This window comes from Corvus hawaiiensis, chromosome 4, assembly GCF_020740725.1.
Source record: "Corvus hawaiiensis isolate bCorHaw1 chromosome 4, bCorHaw1.pri.cur, whole genome shotgun sequence".
NCBI lineage: Eukaryota > Metazoa > Chordata > Aves > Passeriformes > Corvidae > Corvus > Corvus hawaiiensis.
In genome coordinates this window covers 44,348,503-44,375,273 of record NC_063216.1, presented here as the reverse complement: position 1 = coordinate 44,375,273, position 26,771 = coordinate 44,348,503, and the positions used below count along the sequence as shown (strand labels likewise).

Below are 26,771 nucleotides of genomic sequence, written 5' to 3'. Positions count from 1 at the left end.
GCAGTGGTCAGGCTGCAGCCTCTGAAGCCTCTCTGGGTCTGTGTCCTGGAGGAGACACCTTCTCCCAGGCACCCAAAGCTGTTCCTCTGCAGACCACAGTTCTATCCTTTGGCTGCATGCCCCTGTATTGGGTAAGCCTTCATCTTCCTGCTCGTGGGCTTTAAGCAGTCTCCCTCTCCTCCGTCCCTCACTAGCTGCTTTTCCAGACATCCTGTGTCCTGCTTTACTCCCTCCAGAAAAGGAACTCATCACAATACTTTTAAAGGATGAGATCTAAACTAGGTCATCATCTTAGTAATGAGGGGAAAGTGACTTTTATGAACAGGATTTGAAACAACACTCATTATTTTAAAGGCAGATTTAAAAATTTCTAGTTGGTGTTAAATATATCACAATTGCCTACATGCAGTAATATAAGCACAGGATTTGCAAATTTGAGTTTAATGTTAATTTAGCTGGTAGATAGTCTGCAGGGTAATCAGTGCTTTGCATTTTTCATTCAATCTTAATGTTACACTTTGCCTTCCACAACATAATCCAAGCCACAGACCAGCTGGCTGTGTTGATTAAAATCCTTTTTCTGCTTTTTATTAATCTTCATGGTTTTGCCCTAGAATTATGAAGTGGTCATGGTCTATCAGGAAGGAAGTCTGCAGGGCCAGAATGCAGTCTTTACAAGTTGAGATTTCTGCCTAAAGCATATTGCTGATTCCTAAAATAAGTTGTCCTGAATGGTTTGTTATATCTGCAGAGCTTGACATGAGTTTGGAATGAAGCTCTTCTGGTTAAATTACTTACAAATACTTCATTATGCATTTGGCTGACACATTTCCTCACTGAAAACCTAGATTAAGAGAATATCATTGGGGGGTGAAGGTAACAGTGGACTTTTATTGTCAATAGGCCTAATCCTGCATTTTGGAGGCACAGAGTCATGTAAACTCTTCCTGTGGACTCTTTACCTTGATGGTAGAGGGAGAACGGCTGGGATCAGGGTATTGCTGCAAGGGGCAACATCAGGGGTTCCTCAGGATGCGCAGCAAAGGGACAAGAATAATTCTCAAACTGAAGGTGGTGAAGCAGCAGGAAGGATGCTCTGATTCCCAAAATCAGCCCAAAGGCTGCTGGGACACAGTCTTGATCTTCCTTCCTCTGTAAAACTCCTTGCACAAAGGCTGTTTGTTCAGACTGGGTGAGATAGACCCCAAACAAGTAATGTACTCTGTGTGTTGTTGCTTTTTTCGTAAATAACTATTTGATCACGGTGAATTGATTTTTTAACAAATTTGATGTGATGATTAGGCAATCACTTTAGCATGTATTTTTTCAATTATTCCTTGTTAACAAAATGAGGCAGTAACTAAGCATGATCTATATTTTCTGACTTCTCACAGTGTTAATTAAAGACTGTGAATATTCTTGCTCATGTGTTTGGATATCTTTGCATCTAGTGGTGGCTATAGTGGTTATATCCTGTAGTTATGCCACCTATATGTGGGCCGAGATCCTACACTTAAGGATGGTACTCATTGAAAATATTACATAGGGAGACAGATCTGCCTACAGGTCTTTGCTGCACTCTTCCCTTCCCTGCTCTGTGTTGCTGTTGGGGACTGTGTCAGTGCATACATTTGGGGCAGAGAGAACACAATATGATGATTCTTATAAATAATGCCTGCTAATACCTCAGAGTTTTGCTGCAGGGAGTTCCATTTGGTGTTAGGCTTTACTCTTTTGTTTCCATAGTTGCATTCAACTGCAAACACCCATTTTTACTATTCAAAGTAAATTGCCTTTTGAATTTCATACCATTACTATCTCCTTTGAGCTTTAGCAAGGCGATGTGAGATGTGCAGGTTGAAGAGTCAAGGCCCCAAATTTTACTAGGTTTTCTTTCACTCTGAGAAATGATATGCTTCAGGTCAGTATGTCTCTCACCAGTGCAGGGGTATCTATCCTAAAGCAGATCAGGACAGAGATGGGCCAAGAAGACATGAAATACCTGCAGCATTAAACCCATGGCCTTCCACAATACCAAGAAGAATGAAGTTTCCTCTGAGCCAGATCTGCTGTGACTTGAGCAGTTGAGCACGAGCTCTATCTGTGAATGGAGTTGTTCTCTATCTTATTGTGAGACTTGTAAGCCTTTATTTGGTGCCCTTTCCACAAACTTGTGATTCTCAGTTTCTAGGCTGCTTTGGAGTCTGCTGCAACCTTATGATTTTGTAATTTTAAACTTTAAAAAGCAATTTCTTTTTCTTCCTTTGGAGGGTCTTGGCTGCAAAAAAAAGTGACTTCCTGTCTCCCCAATTTACTTTCGTCAGGTTTTTAGGCATTGATAATAGTTTTTTAAGCTCTGATTTCTTCAGGCAAAGAAACTTGCACTAGCAACTTGCTGAGGTAACCTCATTGCTGGTAGGGTGCTGGTGAGCATTGCTTGGCTGGCTGCTGAAGGCTCATGGGCACTACTTAAAAAAAACAAACTCTAAAGGCTACTGGGTAGGACAGGTTAATTGCCCTTTTTCCCTCCCTGCACAGCTCTTACCTTCATTGGACTTTTGCCATCTCAGGTATTCTCTTTACTAAAGTGCACATAACAGCTGGGCTCTGGCAGCTGAAGTGACTGGTAGTGGTATTCAGTTCTGCTCTCCCCCTGTAGCCTCCTGTGTTCCCATCTAGCTTCCCCCTACAGCATCATGGCTGAAGTAGCACAAATTATCCTCTCGTCAGTTGTTTTATCACTTTCCTTTGTGATCTACTTGCTTTAAGGATCTGACTATTGCCTTGTCTTTTGGTAAATATCATCCCTAAATTAAAATTCTTACTCTTTTCCTTCAGAAATATTCAATGGGCTTGGGATCTCTCTGTTGGCTTTTGTGTTTCTCCTTCCTTCTGGGCCACCACTTTTGTCCCTATACTTTCTCATGTAAATCCCTCTTTCAGGTCACTATTTCCTACAAATACTTACCTAAGTCATCAAATGCTTAGCCATGCCACCAAATATATATTTTGTGAACTTTCATACCACGGTTTTGTTTCTTCAGCATCTTCGGTGTTTGTGATGATGTTACTGACTTCAGCTGGTGCTCCAGATAGCAGTGATGGAACATATAGCAGACCTCCAGGTGCTTTAGCTGCATGTGCTCCTGGACACAGAGTGCAAGCTGGATGCTTCACTAGCAGAAAATACAAAAAATGAATAGAAGTGCTTAACAAAAAGAATGGAAACTCTGTGTTTCTGGTTCACTTTACTGTCCCTTAAGGATTTATTTTTGCATTACGTTGCGTGGTTGTATGTGTTTTTCAAGACAACAAAGAGTGACATGAAGGATCTCAGTTAATCCATCTGTCTTGGCAAGGCTGAGTTTCCTTGCTTCTGTTCAGCTACCAAGAACCATATCCCCTGTGTTTACTTATTTAAACTGAATTAGGTATGGTGGCTACACAAATCAAAACAAGAATGGTCGGTGTATACAAGAAGCAACAATGTTCTGTTTCTGGAATAAGATATATGTAGAATTTTTTTTTTCAATGTAGAAAGAATTAAAAAAATCTGACTCTGTCAAAGTCAAGCATATTAAAGCAGATGGCCGAAAGAAGACCCATATGCTGTACATAGTATACCATTTTCTTTTTCTTCCGTGTCTGCCCTCTGAGAGATGAAATACTACGAGGGGTGAAACTGAAAGCATCATTAAATGTTAATCTGCTGGGGCTTCCTTAGTGCTAGCGAGGTCAAGCTCTGCTGCAGAACGCGGTGACAGATGGAGCATCCTCTGTGAAATCACTCCGTGCTGCCAAACGCCGCAGAGAGACGCGCCGTCTGTCAGCGTGCCCTTGCTCTGCCTGCCCACCCCGGGAGCTCCCAGGGGTGGGAGTGCTCCCAGGGGTGGGAGTGCTCCCAGGGACCCGCCCTCCGTGCGGGAAAACGGTGGCACGGGCGTGTCGTGCGGACGCCGAGTCAGGGAGGATGGCCTTTAGATTAGGGCTGGTAATGAGCTTTCTGCCTCTGTGAGCATATTGTAACCTGCAGGCAGGAAAATGCGGTTTTTGAAAATGGTTTGCCCTGGTGTAGTGCTGAGCTGGAGATCTCTAAATCCCTCTGAAGGGCAACGTCCCTGCTGAGCCTGGTTCCTGGGTTTTTCATCGCCTTGTATTAGAAAGGCTCAAGTCTTGGAGACTTACCATGTTTGCAAAATTAAGTTGAAAGCCCCTGACCGACAGCCTTAAGGGCTTTTCACATAAACACATAAAGCTATACTGCAGCTTTGGCAGAAGGATAGGGTTTGCCTGGTCTCTAGATACACCTGCTTGTGACTGGGCTCCCTGCATTGCTGCACTTTTGGCATCACCACTTTGTAACTCACTAGCTAATTTAGTCATGAAGCTGCTGATGGGAAAACAAACCAGCTGAGTTCCTCCCTAAAGCTTTGGCTCAGCAAAAATGGGAACGATACCCAAATCAGTGCCTGCCCCAGCTGCTTTTTGCCAAAGTTCTTTGTAGTGGAGGAGCTGAGGCTGCTCCCTAGGGCTGCCAGAGCAGACACCATGCATTAGGACCTGCCTGCTCTCATTCAGGAGGGAGATAACATGAGTACTAGTTCAATGTGACCTCCCTCAGTGGCATTGCACACAATTTGTTGTGCACAAAAGTTGTCTGCGAGCCTCATCCTCTGTTACACTGCTGCAGTGTAAACCTGTGCCATCAGAGTGAGTGTTCAGCTACGTGGTCTTTCCAAAGAGAAGTGGGCAAGCCAGCTAGAAACCCACCCCAAAAATATTAGTGAGGTCTGTACAAATATTGCTGATGAGCCCTGCAGCAGTGTAACTAGAGAGCCTTCACAACCTGTAAAAACTGTCCTGGCAGTTCCATCAAGGATTAAGGAAAGAAGAACAGCCCTCTTGTCTCCTCAGGAGAAGTCTTCTGACACCTGCTGCAGCGTAATGGTGGTCCTTATCACAGCTCCTGTAAGTATGATTTTCACTTTAGGGAATCTGGGTAGGAGACTTAATGTCAGCCTCAAGCATTGAATGGAATCATGTGTAATTTTTTGGGTGATCCAAGTTAAACATCAGTTCCCACACCACTAAGTTGTCCATTGGAGGTTTTCTTCTCACTTGCATTGCCTGCATTTGAGCTCTGAGCCAGAGAATGCATCAAGGTGGCTTCTGTGGGGTACAAGGGCCACTGGGAGCCACCTCAATCCTCCATGAGCAAAGCCATTCCCAATACTGACTATTAGCCTAGCCTGTGATGAATAGCAACTCTTCCCTGTTTTTTGGTTGGTGCTTTTTCCTTTGTAATAAGAATTGGTAGTGTGTTATTTTGACCCTTTCTTTGTTGTTTTTCTTAATGAGTTCCTCTAAGGAACCTTGTTTAAGCAAACAAAATTTGAAGTGTGAACTTAAGAAATATTTAACACACATATGTATCTTTGGTAGGATTCAAGCACAGAAAAGAGGGAACAGAGAAACTGACAGATGGAAAAGGATACAGCTGAAGGAGTTGCTCCATGAAGGGGCCTCTTTAACGTGTGAGGCGGATTTGTACTCACTACCTTTGCTTTCATTTGGATTATAATGTCAAAATAACTAAAAAAACCGAAGCACAGTCAGTCATATTTGATGGAAACGATGCAATTAAAACCATTTCCCCACTTGCGGAGAAAATACCTTAGGCACAAGCTAGATGGTGCTAGAGCATACAGCTAAGAGGGTGTTCACCTAGCAGCTGTTTGACATTAAAATATGATGATCAAAACAGACTATACTAAGGGAAACTCTGCAGTGTTAGAGGCTTTTTAGCACCTGCTTTTGTTCTGACTATATAAAAGTAGTTTCTGCTTCCCTGAGCCTCTGAAAATGCCCTGTCAGATATATCAACTTATGGAAACCTCTCTTTGATATTCTTGTTTTGAACTGATTAATACAGATAACCCCGCTCTGTGATTTGAAGTAAGGTCAGTTTTGTCTCTCTCTTTCACTCCTCTGTTTGCATTACATCAGGAGAGCAGTCAGACATTCCCCATTGCCAAAGGGCAGTGCTGCTTGGCATGGAGCTTGCAAAGAGAGATGTGCATTGTGGAGTAAGTGTTCAAAAGCATTCGTGAGGCTGAAGGGCATAATTCCCATTGAAAACCAGTGAGAGCTGTACTTAGGAGTTTCCTATGCTGCAGAGCTTCCCCAGCATGCTTATGTCTGTACTTCCCCTGTTCAAACTGAGCAAAAAAAACACCCATGGTGATTTACATGTGATTTTTAGAAGTTTTGACATGCTTAAAATATTAATTAGCTTGATCTGAGGAATGAAAGAATGTCACTCTTTCAGCTGTAACTACAGTCAAAAATTTGTGACCGTAAATGTAGTCAGAGGATCTAATAATGCCTCTGAGGCCTATGCAGCTGCTGTGCATTTTGATAGGACTTCAGGGCAATTTACCCCATGCAACAGAGCCCAGAGTGCCATTGATTGGAAGCATGCATTTGCTTCAGAGCAGAAAGGAGAGGGAAATAGTACCATGCAAGTTGAAAAAAAAAATTTATTATTATATGTAATTTTTTTTTTATTTTTACAGATTTTGAAATGCAAGGTCTTTTCACTTTTTAAAGCATGGCCTACAAAGACTTTCAGGTGCATTTAACTTCATCCATGTAAGAAGTTGAATGGAAAACAAAGAGGCTGTTCACTTAGGTAAAAATCCCACGTGCTTTAAGCTTTCATACTTAGTACCTTTGTTTGCACTTGTATGGCTTTATCAGCATGTGGCAATGTCCCTACACTGAAATGTGATGTGATGGATGGAGCACTGCATGGTGAGTCAGGAGGCATTTCTCCAGGCTCTTCCCTTGACTCGCCATATGATATTCTGCAGGACTGAGTCTCTACTACTCTTCACTTACAAAATGTTATAAAAATGTTTTCCTAGCCACATGGAGTGCTGTGACATGTATGGGTCACTGAGTGTAGCAAAAGGAGTAAAACTGGAGAAGCTGAGTATGTTCAATGCATGCAAATATGCCTGGAGGTTAATAATTTAATTGGCAGAGTGCCCTATTTTTCTGGCTAATGGGCCTGTTTAGTGAGCTCCTGCAGTGCTTGACATACTGGCCCACTGCTGTTCAGACACAGTTGTACATCTGGTGATGTGAGCTGTGCTGCTCCATCTCTCGAACCCCTTCAGTGAGAGTGTCAAAGCTGAGGTGATGCCTAAATTCTCAGCCAAAGAGCTGTGTTTTTGTCTGAGACTTGAAGACATGCTGGAAGTGGTCCTTTTTGCAGCGTGCGAGGTGATGGGTGGGATTGTTGCGATGTGTGGAAGACAGTGCTTGCAGAGCACTGGTGCTGCTCTGTGAGGTGCAGACGTGGGAATATAGGTCAGTGAAACATCCAAAGGGGTTGTACAGCTGCAAAGGGCATATTTACACACACAGGGTACAAATGGCAGGCTTGAGCTAGACAAGCGGCTGCTGAGCAGCCTGGTGTGTGCCTGGGGAGGGGGGTGCCAATACGTGCCGTCCGAGCCTGATCGTCAGAAATAGCTATGGTGCTTTGGTCCAGAGCAGCCCTCAGGCTGGCAGGGCTATTTGGTCTCCAGAGTGGGGTGTCTGTGACACAGGACTGAGGGCCCTTAGGTGCCAGGTCCCATGGCTCCCCTGTAAGTCCTGGCAGGGCTGTGTGCCTGGTTCTTGGAGCTGCGCTGGGCTTGGTCACAGTGAATGTGAGCAAGGTGAGGCTTGGGGGTTAAGAGCAGGTATTGTCTGTGTTTTCTAGCTGTATCAACTGATCTAACAGACGTGGGCTTGGATCCACAAGCCTTTTTTCATGCCTGAAGCAGTGGCAGCCAGTTTTACTCTTATGCAAGCCAAAACTGTGCAGCTTCACTTGCATCAGCTGGTGAAATATTTATAGGTTTGTAGTATGAGGTGTCCCAAGTTTCATGGTCCTTTCCTGCTTACATCTGTGTGCAGCTTCTTGTAAAATTTCTCTATTCTTTGCTGCTTGTGTTTATTTGACTGCCATGATTACCCTGGTACCAACACAAGCTGATGGATGAAAGGGTTGAGAGCAGCCCTGTGGAGAAGGACTTGGGGGGTGTTGGTGGATGAGAGGCTGGATATGTGCCAACAATGTGTGCTTGAAGGCCCAAAAGCCAAACATATCCTGGGCTGCATCCAAAGCAGTGTGGCCAGCAGGGAGGGGAGTCTGCCCCTCTGCTCTGCTCTGGTGAGACCCCACCTGGGGAGCTGCATCCAGCTCTGGGGTGCCCAGCACAGAAAAGATATGGACCTGTTAGAGGAGGTCCAGAGGACAGCCATGAAAATGGTTGGAGTGCTGGAGCACCTCTATTATGAGGAAAAACTGAGAGAGTTGGGGTTGTTCAGCTGGGACAAAAAAGGCTCCAAACTCTGGGGAGACCTTACTGCAGCTCTGCAAAACCTATAGATGGCTTAATAGGAAGATGGGGACAAACTGATGGGACCTGTAGTGATAGGACAAGGTGTAATTGTTTTAAACTAAAGAGGGGAGCTTCAGATTAGATTTAAGGAAGAGGGTCTTTTTGATGAGGGTGGTGAAACACTAGAACAGTGTCCCTGTTGCCTGAGTTTGGAATGCACATGCAGCTCAACAGGGAGTGTCTCTGTCTCTTAAGAGTGTTGAAAGTTTTGGTTTGAATGTTATATGATGCTAGCCAAGCAGACAAACTTGCCTTACTCTGCTGTTCTGTCCTCTACAAAAACATGGAAAACATAGTACCTTGTGTCTTTCTGGAGAAGAAATTGAGGCTGTGGGGAAAAGAGTTTGCTGATCATGGCAGCCAGATGTTCCCACCTGGCATTCAGTGTGTCTCCCTGTCCATCTTAGAGTGAAGCTGCAAGGTTGGGTTCAGTGGCAGCCCTTCTGAGTTTGTTGCCTGGTCTGGTTTATGAAATAAGCACAATAAAGCCTATTCCATATGTTTATTTTACCAGAAAACCTATTTGTTTGTGATACCACAACTGAGCATGTTCATGGATATTTAATCCCTTCCAGGATAAGGCAAAGATTTGCTCTTCAAGGAATTTTAAGTCAAATGTTAGTTCTGCCTTAGCCCGGATTATGCAAGTGCAGACAAAAATTAATTTGGTGGTTTATTCCTGCTGTGAACAACTCAGGATTTTCCTTTGGGGATTCTAAGATTGTTCTTACCTAGTAATTAAAGCTTAATCATGTTTTTTGCCAAAAGCAGTATATTTGGCTTGCAAGTGGGGAGATATCTCTGTATCTGTCTGTCCCACCTCCTCCTCCCCGTCGTGTTTGCCTTGTCAGTTTTTCAATCTCTGACTCTGCAAACTGATACCTGGATCTGCTGTGCTTGAACAATCCCTGTTCTGAATCCTGCCAGGTGTCACTTTGTTTTGTTCCCCTGGCATCCAGAGGAGGTTTTCCTTCCCGGGAATTACACGCTTTCTCTGCCAGGAGCTACGGACTCTCAGCGCGGCTGGCACGGGGCCATCGTGTGCAGTACCTGCCTGCTGCCAAGCAGGGACATGCGGCTGAGATCAAAGGGCTCCAGGCAGGAGGCCCTGGAGAGCTCTTGCTTTTCATCCATCCTGAGGGATTTCCTGGCATTTACCTACCTTGGGTAAATGACTTCTGTCCTTGTAAAAGCCAGCCCGGAAAACTGTACGTGCGTGGCAGAGCAGGGAAACTTGCTAGATTTAGAAAAAGATAGTATGTAATGTAGTGTGCAGATGTATTTGTGTGTATAGTGTTTTATCATCATCAATGATTGTAGATGTTTGTCCTGTTGTCTAATTAATCCCATATGTACCCTACCCTGGATTCTGGTATCATATCTGTCTTGCCAGGACTTGAGTCCTTTCTTTGTTCTGCCCAAGGAGAACAGAATTGCAGAATCAGTGAGGTTAGAAAAGACCTCAGAGATCATCGAGTCCAGCCTATGACCGAACACTGCCTTGTCAACTAGACCATGGCACTGAGTGCCACATCCAGTCTTTTCTTAAACACCTCCAGGGATGGTGACTCTACCACCTCCTTGGACAGCCCATTCCCATGCCCAGTCACCCCCTCCATGAAGAATTTCTTCCTAATGTCCAATCTAAACCTCTCCTGGTGCAGCTTGAGACCGTGTCCTCTTGTCCTGTTGCCGGTTGCCTGGGAGAAGAGACCGACCCCCACCTGGCTACAGCCTCCTGTCAGGTGGTTGCAGAGAGTGATAAGGTCTCCCCTGAACTCTTCTTCCCCTGGCTAAACAACCCCAGCTCCCTCTAAGACTCCTCACAGGACATGTGCTCCAGATCTTTCAGCAGCCTTGTTGTCCTCTGGACATACTCCAGCATCTCAACACACTTTAAATATCCTTTTAGTGTTATTCTGAAAGTTCTTCTCATATACACAGCTTTTTGGTGCTGGAATGCCATATTACTATTGTTGTTTTGTTTCTAGAAATGCTCATAAAAGCTGTGTATTGTTTCAGGAAGGGTAATGATTGTCTTACTGGTTTTCAACACCATTGCCATCATCAAAACAATGATCTGTGTTACATGTCAGGATAGTTTTCAAAAGCATGAAGTCAGTAAGTTCTACAAAACCTTTTGTACAAAGAATTAAGTTTGTAGATGAATTAACTACCATGAAAAAGCAACACCAGAAAAAGTAACAAAATCCGATCACCTTTCCTGTCTCTTGCTCAGACTACTACATATATATATATGTCCTAATGACAAATCTTTAAAATTAGACATATATTTGCTTTTATCTAAGGACAAACTATGACAATACAATCTATTGGAATGGAGTTTTCTTTTAATTGTTTTCATTCTGGAACCATATTCTGGAGTATAGGGCTTTCCAATCTAATGTACAACCCTCTTTTTTTTTCCAGTCAAGAGTCAAACAGACATATATATGTATGAATGCTCATTTCTGTAACAATTTCTTTATTTTTACTTTTGGGAGTACACATAAATGTTGCTAGATGTGAAATGTTTAGTATGTGTAGCCTGAAGTTAAGGTGATACCACCTTAACTTTATCACAGCTTTGTCCTTTGCATGACTCAAGGACTTACTCTGCTATGAAAATTACATGCATATTCTTGGAGAAACCTTTTCTTTTACTTTCTGTTTTTTGTTTACTTTTGCAAACATAGTCTACATGATGGTTATAAAAAATAAGCCACTGTATAATTTCGGCAGGAAGAATATTAGGAAACTTTCCCATTCTTCTCTTGCTTGTCTTAGAGGGCTTGAGGGGGATTTGGCTTGGTTCTGGTTGCCAGTGACATGTGCGTTGCAGATGCCAGAAAGAACTTCAGGATACTCAGACCCTGTCATGCAGGAGCTACCAAGTGCATGTGATTTAGAGAAGGCATTCAGTAATTCCTTCTGTTCTTCTCACATGGGTTTGTGAAAACGGACCAAAAGCAGTGGTTTCCACTGCTCAAATCAGTGACCAGTGTGAAGGAGTAAAGCTTTTTTTTTTGGGTCAGATTGTCTGCAGCACATGCCAATGTTCAGAGTCATGGCACCACAGCCAGATCATTTCAGTATGGAGCATGTTGCAAGGAGAAGCTTCTGTCACCCATTCTGAAAGATCAAAAGCCTTCAAGATGTGCATATGTTTCACAGTCAGCAGTAATTGGTTTAATATCGAGCTTTGGTATGAGATTGGGTTTGGATTTTTTCTATCTGAAGTAACATAGCAGTTAAGATTTACCTAGCTTATAGCGTTAAGAATTGCATTCAAAGTAATTTACCTGATAACTAGTACTTGAACTGGTTTCCTTCAGGCACTCTTGTTGAGCAAATCCATTGAAAAAGGAGATGCTGTCTTCACTTCCCCAGTGGTAGGATCCATACCCTATTCTCTAGCTTGGATAAACTTCCTTATACTATGTAGGGCATTCAACTTCTGTGAGTGCCTTTAAAAATTGAAGTAATGTGACAATATTACGTGATGTCCCTAGGTGTGTCAGAGTTTCTTCTTGATGTTCACTCTGAGCAACCTGCTTTCCTCCTCTCCCACTTACACACCATCAGAGCCTTCTTCAGTCCTCCTCTTCCCACATTTCCCTGTCTTCCTCCAGTGCTGCCCTCTCAGTACCTTGCCAGTAGCAGAAGCCAAGTAAGCTGCAGCTAATTTGACTCAATGCATTTTCTCCTATTTTGCACCCTCCAGGCTGCCCTCAGGTCAGCCCTTTCTGCTTTGCCCCTAATGCAGCACTGCACTGACTTGCACTCGGTCCAGCAGGAGAATTAGTGCCATTTAAGAGAGTACAGTCATTTTTCTGATGATTAAAGAGACAGAAGTTGAAGGGTGTCCAATAAGATCCCCACTCGTCAGTGCCAATATCCCAGTGAGCACCCTGGCAATGCCATTACATCCTTAGTGGCTTCCCTTTTAGTCAGCCATGAATACATAAGGATAAAACCAAGATTCAGTTCCCCATTCAGTCCAGTTCTAGAAATACAGCTGAAGACTTTTTTGATTCAAGCGTCAGCAGGTCTCGAAACCACAAAAGACACTCAGTCTTGCAGGTGCCTTCTGTGCATTTGTGAAAGTCAGGCTCCTCTGGTGGAACGTAGAAGATATTTCGAGGGATAACGTAAGGAGCATGTGAGTATGCATGTGGACTGTTTTCACTGCCTCCAGTTTTCATCTGTGTTGTACTTGGGTAAGGATGAGGAGAAGGCAAACTCAAGACTCTTCATGTTGATTACGTTTTGGCAGTGGATTGCTCCAGTATTACTGATGCAATAGGGCAGTGGCAGCAGGAGGGATGGGAGTTATCTGCTCCTGCCTGGTTTCCTGCCTCTTAGGATAAATCTACAGCTTACATTTTTTTCTGCAGCCTTCATCATGCTGACATTGATGTCAGTCTGTGCTGACTTGGTTTTTCACTGCAAACACAAACAGCTCTTGATGTGCGTATTGTTGTTTTCACAGCCCATATGGTCTTCTCAGGTTCCTCAGGTGCTTGGCAGAAGCTTTAATTCATGGCACCTTGGGGAGTCAGGGGTGGTCCTCAAGGAGGGTAAGCAGCTAATCCCAAGCCTAGTACAAGCCTCTGTCTAGGATGGTCTGTGGTCACTGGCAGTGTGGAGCATGGGAATAATTTAAGAAAAAATTAACCTCCCTATAAAGGATCAATTTCTGAAATTACTGTCAAACTGCGTGTCTGCAAGGGAGCCCAGCTGGATCTTTGGGGCTGTAGACTTTTAGCACCTTAAACATGAAGATTGAGCTGGTTGTCCAGAGGAAAAAGCAAAAGTGCAAAAGCTTCAAAGGCTTCAGCTATTGTTTTTTTTTACCTGGGGTCAACTCCTTTAGAAGTGAGACAGACCTTCTGGATAAATGAGCCTAGGAGACATGGGAATTTTGCCAGTACAGAGAGCCTGGGTAATCAGTCACATTAATTTGGGCTAAGCGAAGCATGAATGAAGCCTTTACTATTCATTCAGTGTTAATCATATTGTTAGCTAGAATAACAAAACTGACTCTGTAGAAATCCAGTCTAATTTCCTTTTGTTGTAAAGTTAATCCAACCATGTTGTTATTGCATAGAAGTTCCGTCTTCCTAAAAGATCTTTGACATTGCCTTAACATCTCTTTCATAAGCTTAACTCTCGCAATTGAATACTGTTTTGGTGTTTAGCAGAGAGAACCACTCCACGTACTTTGTGAAAATAAACTTTTAATCATCTCTATACCCTTGAAAAGGGAGACTACCAAACATGTATCCAGCCAGCGTATGATAACACTGAAATAATAAGGAATAATCAGGTGAGAAATCATAATATAAATAGTGACATAAACATTGTCCAAAAGGTAAAATCACATGAGAAATATTAAGTATATCTCCCCCAAGAGATGAGACAGACAGATGTGTGTTTATACTAATTTTGTGGGTGAGAGAAAACAAGGCTTGGAAAAGATATCTTAATCCATGTTATTTAATCTGTATTTTGACTCAATAAATAATTAGATCATATGTACTGCCTAAACTTTGGCTAATGATACTTCTTCCTTAATATGCCCTTAAAATACAGAATCACACTGAAGAAAAGGTTTAGGTCCGTTAATTGAAACAATCCCAACCTTGACTTTTGATGATGACACAATCAAATAAGTTGAAAAATACAATTAAATCCTATTTTTGAGTCTGACTTTTGAGTATGCCTTATTCCCCCTGCTTAAAGTATTGCCTCCAGATATCCTTGCATACTTTATATGCAAAAGTGCAAAAATACGTATATGCAGACACACACTAAAATTCACTGGCAGTCAATGCATTTAACTTTCAGCCAACCGCACTTGTAGGGTGCTTGTTCTTAGTGATTTAATGGTATTTGTTTTGTTTCAAGTTCATATAATGTTGAGTTTTCATCACAGAAGTGATGAGGTCACATTCAGCTGGTTGCTCAGATCAATGCAGAGAATGCTACAGGTTTTCCTTTACATTCCCAGTCTCAGTATAACCATCTTCTCCAATAACCATCTTCACCAAGTCTACCTTGATGTGCTTAAGATGAGTTAAGAGTGCAGGGGGACGGCTGGGTCTGCCCTTTCAATGTTTCACTCCCTTCTGTGTGGGTGTCAGTAGCTACACTATGGGGCCGCTGACTGGTACACTGGATGCAGGCTGAGAACACACTGAGAACTAGTACATCAAATTAAGGAGCTGAGGTTAATGCCTAGTCAGACCCATAAGCTGATCTGACACCCTGTGTGGCAGCAGCATCCCCAGCCCTGCCTGAGAGTGACTATGGGAACGTGACATGGGCATGACTGAGGTGCCAAGTCCGCCCTGAAAGGAGGTGGTGTTTTTCTCTTAGGCAGAAAGGAGCACCAAGAAAGGACACCCCAAATTCCATCACCTTTGAAAACTGGGGAGGTTTTACTACATTTTAGTTACCTGGAGGTTCTGGTTGTTATCAGTGCAAAGTGGTTGTCTCTGCCTGCGGGTACCAAGCTGAGGTAGTACAGGGCCATAAATCACCACTGGGGAAGCACTTTCCCTGGTATTTGTTCTCTCTCAGCTTCGTGTGTCATAAAATAATTAATAGATGTCCATGAGAGATTCTCAGTAATGGGTTGTTGTCACTCTTTTGTGGATGTAGGAACCGCCTTCCAGGATAATCCCAAGTCCACACCTAGGTCGGTGTCCTATGTTCCAAACTGGTCCATGCTGCTGGGAAAAATGCCCATAAATGCTGTAATAACATGTTGCCCATATGTTCCCCTTGACCTGTGTGTGATGCCTGAGTACCAATAAAACTTTTATCTTTTTCTCCAGTGTGTTGAGGAAAATGAGAACATTTCTGTAGGCTGTGTTTTAGGGAAAGTGTCCTGAGGACTGTCTAATGCTCTTGAGGTTTCTGAGAGCTACAAAAATATGACATATTTATAGGGACATTTCAGTTGTAATGCTAATCAACTGAGGCTGACATCCAGCATTTTGTTGGGGAAGACTTTCAATCCTACAGTGCTTTTTAAAGTTGTTTTCCTGCATACATCTATTACTAGGCTTATTGCCTGCTACATAGTCCCCAGTACTCCCAGTGTCCTTTATGTGTGGGTGAGGGGCAATTTCTGACTGGGTGGCCAGGGGGTCTCTGCATCCTCATCTTCAGGTGCTCCTGGTGAGACTGCAGCTCCAGCCCTGTGAATGGAAGGGGTGTGAGGTGAGCCATGCAGGGTGTCTCCAGCTCAGCAGCTCAGTCATGAACCCCCCCCCAAACACCTCTAATTGTCCATCAGGTGCTTTAGCAGGCAGAGGTAAGTACGAGGTCAGATGGTTTCCAGATCTTGTCTGTCAGAATTATGGCTCAGCTGTTGCATTTTTTATCATTAGCTGGTATTACATTTGCCTGCTTGCGTTGCAGAGATATTTTAATTTGCTATTTCAAAGTCCCATAAGTGAGACAGTCTTAGTTGACACATCCTTTTCACAGTTGTGACTTCTTATTTCTCCTCTTCTGTTTGACATCAGATTTTTTTTTTTAATGAAGCTTTTTGGCTTTGCACCTCAGTGCACAGAGTATAATGACCCATTGGGAATTATTTTTCTGTAGCAGAGGCTGGGGGATCACTGCTCACCTCTGGAGAGGTCGTGGCTGGGTGAAGGTCAGTAGGCATGACCAGCATATTTTCACAGTATCCTGGAGCAGTTTCGTGCGACAGAGGTGCCCTCCTTTGTCCCTCAGGATAAATCTGACTTCTTCCAACTCATTTTCATTTTGCAAGAAGCTGGGGACAGAAACTGTCCTCAAGGAATTTTGTTATGAAAATGTAGTTGGGTCTTTGGCTGTTTTGTTTAATAGAGTTGTTAACAGATGGAATAAGATGTCCAATGTTCTTTTAGTTTAGACTGAATGATAAAAGGTTAATTAATTGCCAACTGATTTTTGCAAACAATATCGGAGAACAGGAATTATGAAACATAAAATTAGTTGCAAAGTTATCAATCTTCAATATGATTGTTTTTAATCATGTGCCTTTTAATTAATCTACAATTGTTGATTTGTATTTAAACTTGTATTGTGATTGCTAAATTCTAGTTAAAGAGCAATATGTTATTTAAAATAGAAGAAGGGAAAATGATCTGCTCTGATAATGTCTTACTTCAAGCATAGATTGCTGCTGCCCTGCCAGTGCTGGCCCCATCTGACATCAGTAATATTTTCTGCTTCTCACTGAGATGTAATTAAGCAGTAAATTAGCATTGGTCACACAAAAGATGAAAACTCTGGAGCTCTTTGATGGTGTGTGCAGTGACACCGCTCCAAGCTGAGGGCCGAGGTTGTGCAGAGCTCCACCTGCCCTGCCCGGGGCAGGTCCTTGGGGTATGAGTGTGAGATGGGGAGCCCTCCTGTGCCCACCCTGCCAGTGCACCCTGTTCTCCTTCCAGGGCTGTGACAAGTATGTGCTTCGGCACTGAGGAGCATGGCAAACCCATGGCTGATCTGATGTGGATGGAAAAGCAGTGGAATTGAGTGCTGTAGGCCACTGGTTCTCGGTATGTGTCTTTTGATGTCTTCTTAGGTGAGTTAACTTTTAGATTTTCTTTTCACTGGTCAAGAAGACAATGAAATGCATATAGTGGCTGATACATTATGAACAGGAGCAGAGAAATCAGTTGTATCATTAAGGAAGGTGTCAGGTGATACAGGGATATCCAGCAAGCAGGATTTGGGAGAGGCAGAACATGAGAGGGCAGTGAATGAGCCTGCCTGAGCATAGGTTAGGAGCAAAGGTTGCTGCCCTGGTAAGTTTTCGCCCACACCTGTCACAATGGGGTGTGGTATCATGGGTGTTATTTGTGTTATGTTATTTATTCAATCACAGGGAAGGAAGCCTCTTGCAAAAGCTGGTATCGTAGAAGCACTCTGCTGCTCCCTGTTTTGGCAGAGAGATCAGGGGTGAGCAAGGAGAGATTTTTTCATTCTCTGAAAGCCACAGCCTTTCCCATAAGACGTGGAAACATGAAGACGAGTTGGTTTGCAGGAGCTGATGCTGCACTTGTGTCTCCGTAAGACGTCTCTGAATAAAGGAGCAGAGCTTCCACACTGTCATTTCAGCGCTTTGCCTACTTCAAACACAATGACAGGTGTTGTTTTCAATTAGTGGCAAAGTAGTCATCATCAAAATTACACTTACAGTATGATGAGCTTTAGCATTTACCAAGAGTTATGCATCTTCAGTATGTTTATCAGTATTTAATATGCAAGATTGGACTGCCTCAGCAGAAAAGTTGACATTGAACTGCTTTCTGGATTCTCTCAAGCACTGTAAAACACAATTATCTTCACTTAGGCACTCTGCAGATAAACTAGGAAATTAATTACTCTTAAATATTATCCTTACAATCTTGTAAAAGCACTGAAATAGCTCCTGTAACCTAAAAATCCCAGTGAGAACAATTTTTCTTATTCTACATAGTTAGTTGAGGCTAAGCCTATATATTGTTTAGTTGAGCTTCACCTCAGTGGTATTCAGGTTAAAACAAAAAAAATGGATCATTTGAGCAGTTTTTTCTGTCAGTTTTGCACTCAGCCAGCCCGGCAGGATTACTTTTTCATTGAGGATGCTGAGGCTTTGTCACACAGAGTCAATGCTTTGAGGCTTGAAGCGAGTCCAATCTCTCAGTGGACACCATGTCTCAACACTTCCAAGGGGAAGAGCTCCTCAGGAGCTGTGGCTGTGTTCTTTTTGTGAGCTCAGAGGGAAGGATTTCCATTAAACTGAGTAGCTCTGGTGCATTGAATGGATTGTGGAAATAACTTGGCTCAAATAAAACAGGTAGGTAATAGGCAAACCAAACAGACTTTAGCCACCTTTTCCTCCTAATCAAAAGAGAAAGGAAATAATTGGTTTTGAAATTGGCAACGTTCAGCAGGCCAGCACTTCCACCTTCTGTAGGTGAGCCATGCAGTTGTTTGCTCAGTGTACAAATCATCTCAAAAAGTGGCAATAAGACAATAGGCCCATAGTTGGCAAATTACATCAAATATTTCAGTTAGAAAAAAAAAAGAAAACATGCAAATACTCCGTTTATTATTCATTGCCACTAGCTATTTCCCCTTAGAGCAGGCAGATTGGGAAGAACAATTAACTAAGGTCTTTCATTTTGGTGTGTGCAAGGGGGGAGCACAACCCTTTCAGGTTACAGCATGCAGTGGAGTCAAAAAGTACTTCTGCCCCTCTTGGATGATGAATGAGAGCAAGCACTAATCCTACCTCTTGCTGAGAGACAAAACTCACTGTGTGAGTTTGCCATGGGGTGGTCTGGCCCTTGCCATGGGACAGGACTCAGCCTGGCGTGGCACTGAGCAGCTGTGTCCTGGCTGAGGTGCCGAGGTCTGGGATCAGTGTTTGAGCTAGTGAGCCAGCCAAGACCTTCACAAGCTGCTGACAGGAATGATTTGAACAATGAATTTAGCCCAGGGGTTGCTGGATTAATTTGCAGACAGGATGGAGAGAAAAAGCTAGATGTGACTGACGACAGAACACAGAAAACCTCCAGCTGATGTAGTTAGTAATTTAAAAGCAACAACTCAAATGCCAGATTGTGTAAGGGTCAGAGTGGAAAAAAAATTACATGGGGTTATTATTTTTCCTTTTGAGGAATTTGCTGTCCACTTTACTAGGAACATTACTTCTCTTCTGTTTTCCTGTTGTTTAGCAGAGCAGAGAGTGCTCTGGACCACACAATAAAAATTAATGAGAGCAGGAAAAGATCTCTGGGAAATACAACAGAAAAAAATAGATATTTTCAGCTAGAGCAGAGATGAATGCAGAGACATGTGGAAGGACATACATTAGCAAACAGTACAGAGAAAGCAAATTGGCCCAACTGACTTTCCTTCTAGTACTAGCTTAAGAGGGGATTTTGTAAAATGAATGCATTAATGTAAAATGAAAGACTTAAAAGAAAGTGTTAGCAATCTTACAGAAAGGAACAAGCCCAATGTATTTCAAAAGCCCTGCATATCCTAAATCATCCAATTATACAGCCTTTGCAGTAATTGTATCGCTATCACAGTATTACCATTTCACAAAATATCACATTGAAATATGGCGCTTTTTTTGTGATGACAGGTTTCAGTAAAGAGTAGGATGGTTTTATAATTGGAATAGCCTTAATGTTCACCATCTCCTCTTCAGATATGTAACTGTGCATTTGTTTGATAGCTAGCTAGGGGCAAACACTGCAGATTTTTTTGTCCAGCCTTATAAGAGAAAAGAAATAAAATATGTCAGGGAGGTTTTGGGTTGAGATGCTGGTAAAATCCAACACTCAGCTCTCAAGAAACAAAGGGGCTTTTTGCAGGGGGCAATGGGGCACAACACTGATCTGCCAAGGCAGGGATATAGCCCTCATGTGTCTCTGGCCAATAAGTGACTCTTTCTTCTTGATATTCACTGGAGAAATCATTTGAGTCTTTGCAGTGATGTGGAAAGGCTAAATCTTGTTTCAGACCTGAGGAGCACTTACTTTGGCATCATCAGAAGAATGGGTCAAAGCAGAGGCCCCTCACTCCTTGGTTTTAGTCTCAAGCATTTTTCTTACCCACCTTGGTTGCTGGGGGGTTTCCAGTGCCTTTCAGTGCCATCCAGCAAAGTCCATCTCCAAACTTTTTTGGTTTTTTCTAGATGACTGATGAATATGTGGGAGTGCACACAGTGTGACACAGGTCCTACCTCCTGCTAAATGGAGAGGTCTGCAGAGCTGAACCTCCCTCTGTTTCCAACCAAACTTGTCCAGCGAGGTTTTTGCATAAAAGTAAGAAAATCCATCCACTTTTTTTTCCTGCTCAGTACTTTCATAGGTATTTCTCTAGAAGTGCTCTGCTGGTTAGTTAAAAAGTTATTTATTGTTGTCATAGTGTAGTGAAATTTCCTTTTGAGATGTTTTAATGTACCTTTCAAAGTAGAACCAAACCAACTATAGCTGGCTTCTTATAAGATTGAAGTTATACAGACTGCAGAGATTATTTCCCCCCCCCCTCTTTCATTTTAAATTGGTTTCTGATCTACCATTTTATACAAAACTGCTTACGTGGGACAGTAATTTTTGAAGTGCCTCATATTCTACTATTTCCATGTTTGTTTCATTGGGTTTTTTCCCCTGAAATATGGGAGTAATTCCTAGTAATTAGTGCAACAGTTCATGCCAAAGCTAGTAAATTAAAGGCTAGAGCTAAAGCATGAGGTCATCTCTCTATTTTTATTTGTCCCTCTATTTTTATTCATCTAGTAGTGAGTACAGATGTCAAAAGTACTCTTCTAGTTCCTGCTCCATGCTCAGAGCAGGCAGAGAGGCACCCACAGATGGCTGTTTAACCTACAAATCTGAAACCCTTAAGGAGATGATCTGCCATTTGGAGATGCTCTCTTTCCCCTTTGCCAGAGGAGAAAGCCTGCATGATTAGATGAGATTAATCTAGCCTACACCTAGGTAAAACAAGTGCCATCCCAATTTACCACCTTACTTACATACTTGCAAAGGTCTTTAGACCACAAGGTTGTGCAATATCCCCCTGGCCAGAGTGTTCATTGAGAATGCTCAGAATAGTCCTGGTTTGGTACCTGGATTGGAACACAAAATTTATTTAAGGGAAAAACCATCTCATAACAATGTTAAACAAAAAGTGCTGCCTTGTTTAAATACCATGATGTGTAAATTTAATTAAAATGTCTCATTTTCATAAGCAATTGTTTCATTTTTTTCTTGCCTTCATCACTATTATATGTCATTTGTACAATGAGCAAATGAAGGAGGTTCAACAAATATTCTTCAATGGAAATCAAATTTTGCCAAGAATAGAAATGACAGATCCAAAGGCTAAACCTCAGTTGTTTAAACCTCAGTCTCTCCTATAAAGCAAAGATATACATAATCCCTGGATGATGCTCTATTTAGTATAAAAAGAAGGTCTTGGAAGTTTGATGAGGTTTTTTTGCTCTTCTGCCTTGTCCTCTGGTACCTTCTGTAGGCTCCCATCCACCTTCTCTTTTTTGGTAGAAAGACCCTGAGATTAGGAAACTCTGGGATTTCATAGCATGAGAAAGCCATTTTCCAGCCAGAGTTAATCTCAACCACAGTACCCTTGGGGGAATAGATAAGGTGAGGTGAGCTTTATTTAAAAAAATCAAATCATATTAATTTTATTAAAACTACTTTTTCTGTCTAAATATTTGTAGGCCACACCAAGATACTCCAGCAAAAGCCATTAGAAAGACACTAGAAAGTTTTAATCCTTCTTCTCTTTTTTTCCTTCTTTTTATTGTTGTTTAGCAGCTGCTTCAGGTCAGAGTCTCCAGGTAAAATGTCCCTTGGTTTTCTCCTCATTTGCAATCCTCACCATATGAAATACACAGCCATGGCTGGCCCCAGTGGGTCACAGCTAAACCTCTTCTCTCAAATAGCAATGCAAGGTTTACCATTTTTTTTCTGGCGATAAGTGATTTATCCACAGTTCAAGAACACATCACTGATCCAAGAATGGTGTCATTGCAAAGGGGACTTAGGTTTTTCTTATTAATTTTGTCCCTCCACTGCTTAGTTGTAGATGTGTTTTTCTGGAGTGCTTTTATTTAAAGAGTTAGTCAAAACTTTCCTATTCCTTATTTGGGCTCAAAAATCCCTGGATGAAGGACTGCCCTGTCCAGCAGGCAGCAGGGACATGTTCTCTCAGCCCCTTCTTCTGTGATTTCTGATGCTTCATAGGGAAACTGGCTGTGTCCTGATCTGATTTAGATTATTACTGGGTCTGGGGGAATGACATTCAGATCAAACATCTTAAAAAAAATCCTATATGCCATGAATTCCAAACAAAGCTGAAGTTTGCCTGGGATGTAATGACCTGTTGTGCTCTTCTGCAGCAGCCTGTAATTATATCTCTCCTCAAACTATGTATACATCATTGAGGAGGCTGATATATAAATAAAAGGGCTGCACTAATTTCAAGCTACATTAGGAATGCAGGAGTAAAAATAACCTGATAGAAGAAAGGGCAAAATTAGAATAAACTTGACTGTGAGGTTTCTAGGGAAATATAGAGGAAGGAGGAAAAAAAACCGTCAGAAAGCAAAAAAAGCTTGATACTGTTGCAGGATTACACACAGCATGTGGGCTCTGTGGCCTCCTGCAGGTGTTACTTGTGGAAGGTATCTTTTTGCAACAGTTACTCTTGAAGAATCACAGAATCATTTAGGCTGCAAAAGACCTTTAAGATTGCAGCGTCCAACAATAAACCAGCACTGCCAAGTTCACCACTAAACCTTGTCACCAAGTGCCACATCCGCACATCTTTAAATACCTCCAGGGATGGTGAGTCAACCACTTCCCTGGGCAGCCTGCTCCACTGCTTGACAACCCTTTCAGTAGATTTTTGCTTATATCCAATCTAAACCTTCCCTGGTTTGATCATTGCAGGCTGGGCAAAGGCAGGGCTGCAAAGGCACAGTGAAACCCCTGGTTTTTCATCTTGTCTTCTTTAAGGTCATGAGGAAAATGTGGTCACATGAAGCCTAGTGCGATTTTCTCAATTGCACTGTATCTGCAAGGTGAAGATGTTTTATGAAAATGGGCAGATGGAGCTGGCAGAGGCTATCAGGGAGGTGATGGATACTCTTGTTTTCCCTCTGCTATTCTGGACTCTGCAGTTCAAAAGCTTTTGCGTGCCTGAGTACCAGCTATTCAAAATAGCAAATTATATCGGGACTGAAATTTCACACGAAGCTTGGATTTGACATGATAAATGAAGGTCTCTTCCCATCCTCCCCGTCTCACAGTTGGTGAGTTTATCTCTTGCATCTAAACACAGATATCCTCCATGTGCTCCCAGGAGATCTGGCTTTTAAAACAAGCTCTTTCAGCTTAAGAGACATTCTTTAGCCATTTTTATTTTTCCATGTCTGCTGCACATAACCAGAAAGGAGGTGGCTGTATTTTTCAAACCAGCATGTTACAAGTTAAGCTTTTAAATCCGTGATTAGGTACATAAATAAGAGTGATTCAGTTCCTGGAAGAGCTGAGCATTCACATAATCTGCTGAAATCCCGAGGGTGACCATTTTGGCTAGCAGAGAATGTATGCTATGTACACAGGTTTTTGAAACAAACCAAATCAATTCTAATCTTACATGTTTAGAAATCAAGGCCCTTGTTAGAAGAAAGGAGCATCAGGATGAGTTACCTGCCTGGTGTGCAGCCATGTCCTTCTCAGAGAGCATGCTGACACCTGTCCCAGAGGTGGTCAGCAGTTGGTCTTGCTGCTTTATTTTTCTTGACCTGATACACCAAATCTAACTTTTCTGGCTAGGAACCAAACGGGGACTCTCATCTGCATCACTCTCTGAGACATCTCCCTCCAGGTCTCTGGCAGGGGCTTTTCCTGGAGACAAAGCCTGGTGCTCCTGGCCCTAGAAAGGGAACTGGTGCCTAGAGACAGGAGGGAGGACAGGGCTGAGGTGGGGTCCTGCAGAGCACTGCTATCAGTGGGGGGTGGAGCACCAGCAGGGGAATCAGGAAGGGCTGACAATATTTGGGCAGTGAATGGTTCAGATGAGCTGGAGAGGTGAGACCTGGCCTTGAATCCCCATCCTGCCTCATGCAGAAGAGCACTCTGTGGGGCAACAGTACCCTGACCACACCAGAGCCCCATGAAAGTGCAAGCTGGTGGTTGCCCAGTGTTTGGGGGCTTTCCTGTGCTTTTTCTGAATGTGCAAGGCCTTCCTTGTAATCTGATCCCAAACCTAACTGGGATTCAAAGTTTTATTTTCTCTCTTCCATACTTCAGGATTTGGGAAAGAGAAGTGAACTAAAAAGAAACAGAAATTTCTGTTTAATTTTTAAAGGCCCATGGCATTAGTCAGCTTTCTGTGTGACGTAGTAATGTTTAATGAGTTACCAAGGGCAAGCAATGAGCAACCAAGTTTTTTTTATGCAAGGTGTTTTACAGAAATCTGTTACAACCTAAGTGTTGGCAGATCATACTTTCCACTAGAGTTTAAGATTACATTGCTGCTACTTATGTTATGACTAATGTTGTAGCCTATATTCAATTATGGGTATTCTATGGCAGGTTTTACTAGACTGTATATTCAAGTTAGTCTCTGTAGCTTGATTGAATGGCACCAGTGAGAAACCTGACTGATGCAACACAAGCTAACCACTTGCTCCCCTGTAAATACTCGAGAACTGGCTTTTTCATGAGTGCTTGCAGGAGCCAATCCAAATAAATTCTTCTGGCAGAGGTTGCTGAAGGACATGGAAAATTTTCCTCTGGAGTAACTGCATTTGACTGCAGAAATACTGAAGTAACAAGTGATTGTTTGGGAAAATGTGTCAATTCTTTTCCTTCTTTTTTTCTTTTCTCATCGTTTTCTGTTGCTTGCTCTTTTCCCCATCAGTCTCTTTAAAGAGGGAGCCATCCCAGCTACATCAAAATAATTTTCTTTTAAGGGTGCATGTTTTTCTTTTGTTGATAAAAGCAATTAGAGCGAGAAGAGCTGACAGTTTCACTGAACTGTCAATGAAAATACCATAATGAACAGTTCATTTTGAAATAACCAATTCTCCCATTAAATTATCTATAGCCCTGGAGGGAAAAGAACTGTGTGAGGACAAGAAGTATCGTTTGTTGCAGCATTGTGTTGATCTTTTGATATTTTCTAGGAACACAGTGGTATCAGTATTTTGAAAAGAACACTGGGAAGAGAGAAAGAGGCTGCAGTGTACCAGGATCTGACCTCACGCTGGTGACCACAAGAAGTTTCCTTCTCATCTCAGGAACATTTGGGTGTTTTCCCTGTGTCAGAGCTTTGCTAGAAACACAGAGCTCTGTGAACCTCTATTGAAAATGGGAGAAGGATGCCAAGCCTAGCTTACTGGTCTTAACTAATGTTATCTCTTAATTGCTTCATAATCCCAACTATATGAGTGATTAATTAACCTTTTTTTTAATATGAGCATAAATGGTTTGAAGTGCTGTCCTCTTACCCTGGGAAGGGTTTTGTAGGACACATCTCCTCGACGTGGGCTGTTGGGTATGGATTATACATATCTTTACCTCATTTCATAAGCAATTGCATCCAAATAGCATCAGCAGCTGTTAATGCAGCACATCTCTGCACCAGGCATGGCCCACCTGGAAGACCCCAATGGCTCTAGGTGGTCACAGTCTCATGTGAGCTTTGCCTGCCCTGCCCAGAAGAGAAATGGACAGACCAAGGAACTGCTCATGAGGAGACGTAGGCACAAAACCAGATGCTAGAAAGGTATTACATCCTTGGTGGAGTATCAGAGGAGATTGCTCACCTCATGCAATGTGCTCAACATGTTTTAGATATACCTTGCTTAACCTGAAATCCCTTAAAGAAGATGTACCTGTTGGTAATAGACTGTACTAGCAATAAAACTTGTTTTGTTCTCTTAAATGCTCCTTCTCCCTGAACTTCCCCAGGACCACTCACGCCCAGACTTTTCCTACTTTCTCCTGTCCTTTTCATGACTTTCTACATTTTATACATCTATGGCTTTCCCCCCATTCCTAGAAAGGTTCATCTCTGGTCCTCTCAGCCCCATTCCCTTTCTCCTGTTATTCTTTCCCCAGACAGCCTCTCCCCAGGTTGAGCCTGATGCTTGGGTTTTTGAAAGCATGAGGGAGGAGAGTCTCCTCTGCTCTTTGCTGTCTGATGCTTTGTTGTGCTTGACCTATTTCCAGGCCAGGAGCCACACAGCTGAGCGGCTGCTACCCCTGTCTGCAGCTCACAGACATAACCTGTACTGCACTGCTTTACAACCACAGCAAAAGGAGACAGACCAACCACTTGCCTCTGGATCTGCTGATGTCTTGTCTACCTCCCTAACAAAGCAGGGAGAGGATCTTATGCCTGGCATTGCCGGTCCTCTCTAGAAAGGGAACTTTCTCAAAACACATCTGAAGCTAACCTGTCTCAGAAATCGTAGAGCTCATAGTTTTCCATAAGTGTTCTCTCCTTAGCCTGGAATTTGAAGGACTTCTCCACTTTGCTCCTAGGCCAGGGACAGGGATGTGCTTACCATGACCTTCTAGCAGTGGATCAAATGTCGAATGGCTTCTCCCTGATATAGACTACTGAAGCACTCAGTCTCTGTGGCACACTCAGGATGGCACCACTTATTCAGGACACATTTTCTTCCACAGGGTCACACAAAAGGTATCACACTGCTCAGCTTTACATACCTGGTGTGACCACCCACTCTCCCTTCTTTGTGTCTCT

General features: G+C 42.7%; 1 long non-coding RNA gene across 1 annotated transcript; it reads left to right on the top strand.

Moving 5' to 3' along the window:
* LOC125325591 lies at positions 1-26,149 on the top strand. The gene is made up of 3 exons (XR_007203417.1): positions 1-131; positions 20,158-20,287; positions 25,186-26,149. It is a non-coding gene; the product is annotated as an uncharacterized LOC125325591 (long non-coding RNA).
* The last annotated feature ends 622 nt before the right edge of the window (positions 26,150-26,771 follow it).